The sequence below is a fragment of the Grus americana genome, chromosome 1 (assembly GCF_028858705.1).
Source record: "Grus americana isolate bGruAme1 chromosome 1, bGruAme1.mat, whole genome shotgun sequence".
Taxonomy (NCBI): Eukaryota; Metazoa; Chordata; class Aves; order Gruiformes; family Gruidae; genus Grus; species Grus americana.
Window position 1 is genome coordinate 33,256,347 of NC_072852.1, and position 6,730 is coordinate 33,263,076.

Genomic DNA, 6,730 nt, shown 5'->3' on the forward strand with positions numbered 1-6,730 from the left:
GGTTGTGGAGCCTCTAACCTTGGAGATATTCAAAATATGACTGAACACATCCCTCACCAATTTGTTCTAGCTGACCCTGCTTTGAGCAGAGTGCTGGACTAGGTGATCTCCAGAGGTGCCTTCCAGCCTCAGCAATTCTGTGATTCTGTGATCAATGGTAAATTACAAGCACAAAGCTTGCGAGTGCAGGGGAAGCCAATGAGAGTAGATCAGTCCTGTGGGCTGTGTAAGTCATCAAGTGCTTTGGCTCTTGCTGACTGCAGCTCACAGACACAGAGATCTTGGCACATTTTATGTATAAAATCCAGCCCGTTCCTTTCAAATGATGAAATTCAGCAGTATCATAAAGGATACCAGCAGCACTGTTCCAGAGCATGTGACCTCACCGACAAGCAAAGCCCGTCTTCTACCAGTCCACATCTCCACGAGGGTGGTTGGATTAAGTGCACAAACCCACAGCCTTGGGGTTTCTGGAACAAAATAATTTTCAGTTTGGTTTTGTGGGGTTTTTTTCCCCCACAGGCAACCTGCATCCAGCATGTGAATGTAATGTTAACTTCTAATTGCATCATATTAGCAGTTTGACATTGCATCTTACTAATACTTGTTTTTCCAGGATATAGTGTAGAAATATAATCATATTAACACTCTGAAAGCAAACACAGAGGTGGTATAAATTGTTAATGCAATCTTCTTTTAAGCAGCTTGTTTGAACAGTGCATTGGTGTGTGAGAAAATGCCAGCCTTTCAGTCTGTCCAAATACTGCAGTGCTTGCAGTCCACTGCAGAATAAACGTGTACATTCTGTTTAAGGTAACAGATGTTCTTTCGCTGTATGTTCCCATGAGTGCCCAATCTTTTGCCTGCATTCTGCTACCATTTGTCTGAGACCCACCTGTGAGCCAGCACAGCAGTTTCTTAGACATGAGGTTGCCTTGCTGACATGTCGTGTACAGAAATGGTGTATTTTGTTGACGTATATTCCTGTAAGTCTTGCTCTGGTTTTCCTTCCCATAAGTGGGACCATTAATTCTTCTGACTTGCATCATCAGACATTGAAAATGGCAGCCTCCGTGCAGAAACGCTGCAAAGCTGTTTGGATTCTTCGAACTCTGAAGATCAGCCTTTAAACCAACTAATTAAGTTTTCTGCTTGCTGCCATTGAAAGCCTCGGTCAGATATAATTAAAACTGAGCAGCAGATGACAGCAGTGGCATTTGTCAGAATCATCCAGTGGTTCAAATACCAGTTCTGACAGAAATGTCAGACTGATAACACTCCCATCTTCCTCATGCATGCCAGGGAAAGAAGGAAGAACTTTTATTATAAATGCCTGTCTGATAACCTTTATGAATCCCAGAACACCAGACGCCACACACAAAATTTCATTATCCTAAGAGACGATGCTCATTTCCCATGAAGTAAACCCTGCAGCTCCTTGGGCTTCCTTGTAGTGTCTCTGCCTTTTGGGACACCCTTTCAGAAATTCAAAGAGGAAAAAAAGCCCTGATGCTGAAGTATGGGTGCTTCCAGCCTTGCAGACAGCTAAGCTGGAAGAGATTCCTTAGAGAGTTAATGAGCTGAAACCAAATCAACATATTCCTCATCTAGAAAGGGCAAAGCCATAACATAGCTCTGTAAGCTATCCTTGAGCTGTACAGAAAGGTGAGAAGACAGAGTCCTTTATGTACAGAGTTTAAATTGAACTGTTATTGCTAACGATCACAGAAGAGCAGAATAAACAACAGAGACAGCTGAGAACAAATGAATAGGGAAAAATTACTTTTGGAAACATTTTGAGATTACATTTGCAGCAGCTTCATACACAGGTTTTTCCCTATTTTGTCTCATCGGTTTTGCCAGCACATTTATAATATGTTCTTCCTGCCACTCTGTCTTTCTTGCTTGAGAATTAAGGTGTTTTCTTCCTTTTTCTTTTGTTTTTTGTTTGTTTGTTTGTTTGTTTTAACTGAATGGAGAGCAAAAAGGAAAACATGTCAGAAAGGGAACTGGTGGCACTTTGAAGCAGCAGTGGTGTCAATGCAATCTCAAAGTCCCTCAGCTCTGCTCTTGCCTGTAGCAATTACGTGTTGTCTGCACGTTGGCCAGAAAACAGCCCTCATCACAGAAAACCAAAGAGGAGGGGACGTGTTTGTTGTGCCTTTTTGGCAATCTTCAGTGGACGACCTATGCAGTGGGTGGCTCAGTGGCTTGACCTCAGGGTGCTGAGCGAGGGCAGATGGGGTGAGCAGGGTGCAGGTCACAGCAGTATTGCTTACAAGTCAGCTGGACTGAGGCAGGTCCTTACAACTCGAGCTGGCTGCAGTGGAAGAATAGCTTCAGAGCAGAGATGCATATTGCAAATGCTTGAGTGGGCTATTCAGGACTTTTTGACTTACCATAACTGCAGACCTGTCTCTGAAGGATAGCCATGAGCAGGTTGAAAGCTTATGGATAAGAGTTAGACATCGAGACAACAAAGGGAACCTTGTGGTTCGTGTCTGCTACAGGCTGCCCGATCAAGGGGAGCCTATTGATGAAGACTTCTTGCTCCAGCTACAGGAGGCTCTCACCCTGCTGGGGGACTTCAACCACCCCAACATCTGCTGGAAAAGTAGCACAGAGAGCTGTAGGCAATCCAGGAGACTCCTGGAATGCATTGAGGATAACTTCGTAAGCCAGGTAATAGACAGCAGTACCAGAGGGGATGTGATACTGGATCTGTTGGTCACCAACGCAAGTGAGATAATCAGAGACGTCAAGATTTGAGGCAGCCTGGGCTGCAGCGATCATGCACTGATGGAGTTTGCAGTCCTGAGGGATATGGGTCAGGCAAAGGGTAAAGTCAGGACCCTGAGTTTTAGGAAAGCATAATTCCAGCTGTTCAAGCAATTAGTTTATAGGACCCCCTGGGAAACTGCCCTCAGGGACAAGGGAGCAGAACAGAACTGGCAGATCTTTAAGGACACTTTCCATAGAGCACAAGAGTTCTCAATCCCCGGGTGTAAGATATCAGGAAAGGAAGGCAAGAGATCAGCATGGCTGAGTTGAAACCTGCTGGTGAAACTAAAGGGCAAGAAGGAAATGCGCGGGCAGTGGAAGCAGGGACAGGTATCCTGGGAACAGTATAGGGACGGTGCCTGGTTGCACAGGGATGGGCACAGCTGGAGATGAACTTGGCAAGGGATGCAAAGAATGATAAGAAGGGCTTCTACAGGTATGTCAGCCAGAAAAGGAAGTTGAAAGAAAGCGTACCCCCTTGACAAGCAAGACTGGCAAACTGGTAACAACAGACAAGGTGTGCTGGGTTTGTGTGGCAAGGTTTTGGTAGCGGGGGTGCTACAGGGGTGGCTTCTGTGAGAAGCTACTAGAAGCTTCCCCTGTGTCTGATAGAGCCAATGCCAGCCGGCTCTAAGACGGGCCCGCCGCTGGCCAAGGCCAAGCCAGTCAGCGCCTCTGTGATAACATATTTAAGAAGAAGAAAAACACTTAGGGAGAGAGCTTTTGCAGCCGGAGAGAGGAGTGAGAAGGTGTAAGAAACTCTGCAGACACCAAGGTCAGTGCAGAAGGAGGGGCAGGAGGTGCTCCAGGTGCCAGAGCAGAGATCCCCCTGCAGCCCGTGGTGAAGACCATGGTGAAGCAGGCTGTCCCCCTGCAGCCCATGGAGGAAGGATGAGGGGGTGTAGAGATTCCACCTGCAGCCCGTGGAGGACCCCACGCCGGAGCAGGTGGAGGCACCTGAAGGCGGCTGCGGCCCGTGGGAAGCCCACGCTGGAGCAAGTTCCTGGCCAGACCGGTGGACCCGTGAAGAGGGGAGCCCATGCTAGGGCAGGTTTGGTGGCAGGACTTGTGACCTCGTGGGGGAGCCCACGCTGGAGCAGTTTGCTCCTGAAGGTCTGCACCCCATGAGAGGGACTCCATGCTGGAGCAGGGGAACGATGAGAGGAGTCCTCCCCCTGAGGATGAAGAAGTGGCAGAAACACCGTGAGATGAACTGACCGTAACCCCCATTCCCTGTCCCCCTGTGCTGCTGAGGGGGGAGGAGGTTGAAGCCGGGAGTGAAGTTGAGCCCGGGAAGATGGGAGGGGTGGGGGGAAGTGTTTTAAGAGTTGATTTTATTTCTCATTCCTCTACTCTGTTTTGCCTAGTAATAAATTAGATGAATTCACTCTCTCAGTTCAGTCTGCTTTGCTCATGACAACAATTAGTGAGTGATCTCTCCCTGTCCTTATCTCGACCTACAAGCATTTCGTTATACCTTTTCTCCCCTGTCTAGTGAATGAGGGGAGTGATAGAGCAGCTCTGGTGGGCACCTGGCCTCCAGCCAGGGTCAACCCACCACACAAGCAGAAGGCTGAGGTACTCAACAACTTTTTTGCCTCAGTCTTCACTGGCAATCTCTCTTCCCACACCTCTCGAGTGAAAGGACTGCAAGACAGGGACTAGGCAAGCAAAGTCACTCCCACTGTAAGAGAAGATCATGTTTGTGACCACCTGAGGAACCTGAACATCATAAGTCTCTGGGACGTGATGAGATGCATCCCAGAGTCCTGAGGGAATTGGCTGGTGTAGCTGCCAAGCCACTCTCCATGATATTGAAAAGTCATAGCAGTCAGGTGAAGTCCCTGATGGCTGGAAAAAGGGAAACATTGCAGCCATTTTTTGAAAAGCTCTAAAGGAGGACCCTGGGAACTACTCACCTGTCAGCCTCACCTCTGTTCCTGGGAAGATCAAGGAACATATCCTCCTAGAAGCTATGCTAAGGCACATGCAGTATAGGGAGGTGACTCAAGACAGGCAGGCTGGTTTCATCAAGGGCGAGTCCTGCCTGACCAACTTAGTGGCCTTCTATGATGGATTGATTACAGCAGTGGACAAAGGAAGAGCTATGGATGTCATCTATCTGGACTTCTGTAAGGCCTTTGACACAGTCCCCCACAACATCCTTCTCTCTAAATTGGAGAAATATGGATTTGATGAGTGGACTGTTCAGTAGATGAGGAATTGGTTGGATGGTTGCATCCAGAGGGTAGTGGTCAATGGCTTAATGTCCAGGTGGAGATCAGTGACAAGTGGTGTTCCTTAGGGGTCCGTATTGGGACCAGTACTGTTTAATATTTTCATCAATGACTTTGACAGTGGGATCGAGTGCACTCTCAACAAATTGGCAGATGACATCAAGCTGAGTGGTGCAGTTGACATGTCTGAGGGACAGGATGCCATGCAGAGAGACCTGGACAAGCTTGAGAAGTGGGGCCGTGTGAACCTCATGAGGTTTGACAAGGCCAAGTACAAGGTCCTGCACATGGGTCGGGGCAACCCCTGGTATCAATATAGGCTGGGGGATGAAGTGATTGAGAACAGCCCTGCGGAGAAGGACTTGGGGGTGCTGGTGGATGAAAAGCTGGACATGAGCCAGCAATGTGCACTCGCATCCCAGAAAGCCAACCGTATCCTGGGCTGCATCAAAAACAGTGTGACCAGCAGGTCAAAGGAGGTGATTTTGCCCCTCTACTCCACTCTTGTGATACCCCACCTGGAGTACTGCACCCAGATCTGGGGTCCTCAATATGGGAAAGACATGGACCTGTTGCAGTGATCCAGAGGAGGGCAATGAAAATTATCAGACTGCTGGAGCACCTCTCCTGTGAAGACAGGCTGAGGGAGTTGGGGTTGTTCAGCCTGGAGAAGAGAATGTCTCTGGGGAGACCTCATTGCAGCCTTTCAAAACTTAAAGGGAGCTTATAAGGGTAGCTTTAGACTAAATATAAGGAGGGTGGTGAGGCACTAGAACAGGTTGCCCAGAGAGGCAGTAGATGCCTCATCCCTGGAAACATTCAAGGCCAGGCTGAACAGGGCTCTGAGTAACCTGATCTAGTTGAAGATGTCCCTGCTCATTGCATGACCTTTAAAGGTCCCTTCCAACCCAAACCATTCTATGATTATGATTCTTTGATAACTGAGCTACAAAGATGTGACAAACCATTAAAAATAAGCTTGGCTGCTGCTATTGAGGACTTGTTATATCATGGTCACAAAAGAAACTGCCATCCCTTTTATAAAAGTTGTATTTGGAGAGGTGAACCTGATCATTTACTCTTCCACTTCACTACTCTGTCTTGTCATCAGGAAAATAATATCTCCTGGCCATAGTCAGACCTGAGGCCATGTTTTGCCTGAACTATCCTGAGAGGTTTTCCTGCTAGGAATGTGAAAATACTTCTATCCTATTGCTTTTTTGTATGCCTGGTGAAGAGGTTCCTATCCCATCTACCCGCAGGGGTACTTGCATTGCGTTATTACCTTAGCTCTGTAGTAGTTTAGGTTTGCAGATGATGGTCTCTGATCTGCTCAAGATCAGCATTTCTCTTTTGCTGTCAATCTCAGCAGACCACATCACACTATAACGTGCACTGAATGCAATGGCACCGTCTTCTCTCTGAGCTCCTTCCTTTGTAGTAAGTAATCAAAGAACATTTACACTTTCCTTCTTTTGACCTTTATTAGATAAGTAGGCACCTTAATCGGGATGTTTTGAGATGAGAGTGAAGTCTGGAAGGATTCTATTCTGGGATGTAAAGGTCTCGGAGATCACCCTTAGTATTTGTGGCAGAACTGCATCGAAATTAACATATTACAACAGATTGTGTCAGGCTGGATTGCAAACTTTTCTGAAGCAGGGTGAGCAGAAAGGTCACATTCCTCATCAGCTCATGTATCAGGCTGCATC